This window comes from Egretta garzetta, unplaced genomic scaffold (genome assembly GCF_000687185.1).
Source record: "Egretta garzetta isolate BGI_Z169 unplaced genomic scaffold, ASM68718v1 scaffold79, whole genome shotgun sequence".
Lineage (NCBI taxonomy): Eukaryota > Metazoa > Chordata > Aves > Pelecaniformes > Ardeidae > Egretta > Egretta garzetta.
In genome coordinates, this window is record NW_009260791.1 from 2,805,774 (window position 1) to 2,807,150 (window position 1,377).

Consider the following 1,377-nt stretch of genomic DNA (forward strand, 5'->3'; position numbering starts at 1 on the left):
TCAACACAGCCCTTTTGCAAAGGCTGATCTGGGAGACCACCATCTGGGCAAAGACTTGAGAGAATACATCAGGAATGTTTCTGCCCTGGTCCCCGTTAATAGACATAGGGGTATTGGTCCTGGATTTTTCCATACCTAACCTCTACAGGTTCTCCTGTTAGAGCCACAGCCAGGCAAGGCCAAAAGCTTTTCCAGGAGAGAGCTGGTTCTCCAAGCCTTTGCTAACTCCTAGATATTAATGATCTCCAGCAGAACCTTAATGGCTATGCAGTTTCATAGCAAATGGAGTCAAACACAAGGCAGCTCCTGGTGAATACCAGGAGAAAGGTGGGGAAGAAGAGGGAGAACAGTAGGCAGAGGGAGGTGAAACAGCTTTCACTATGCTGTGATACTTTGGCAGTATCTCCTACAATCATCCCTAGCACCATGCTCAGCTCTGCAGGCAAAAGTACGAGTGCAGGCGGAGTACCAGATTCACCAGCCTTATTTTCAACATATTGCTAGGCTTGCTTGAGCTGAGATGGTAAAGAAATTCTGAACTCATAAAGAGCAGGATAAAATCCTCAGGCACCAAGCCCATGCTGAACTCCATGGTTCTTTGGCTCAGTGGCTAACAGTACCTGAACTACTTAAGCTAGTTTAGGCATGTCTACACTGTACTGCAGCTGCTGCTTTTGCTGGAGTAAAGAAAGTTAGTTCAACAGGAGAAGCTCTTCTAAAGAAAGGCAAGGTCCCACCACATCATATAGCCAAGGTCTCGGTTCAACTGCAGCTATTGATTATGTGGGAAGATAAAGTAATTTCTTCTTTTTGGGCCAAACCCTGCTGCATGCATAATTCACCTCTTGTCAATACAATTTGTGTCTAAGCTGGCAGGATTTAGTCAACAAGTTTTTCAGAAAAATGCCCTACTGGCAGGACAGGGGCCTGATGAAGCACTGGGCAAAGACTCACAACATTTAGATGTTTTCCTCATTTGAGCTACTGCCCTGTGTGAAGTCTGGCTTGTCACTTTACCACTGTTGCATATCCCCCAGCTTTAAAAAAACAGAGATAAAAATACTTAACACTGCACTTTAAAGCACTTTGATATCTACAGATGAAGACCTACAAATAAAGAGGAGCAAAAAGACAAGTATCTGACAGGCTGAGCTCCAGTGTGGAAGCACACTCAATTCCCTGCTAGATTCTGGTCCTTCACCTTCACTTCATTGAATCAGATCTCAGATAAAAAATTACTTGACCGAATAAACAAAATTTTGAGTTTCTGCCCTCCCATTTGGGCTGGCCAGTACAAGATGTTTTGGGTTTTAATATTGAGAGCTGTAAAACATTTTACACTTCCCATTGCAATTGGAAGGAATTTTAGAAGCTCAG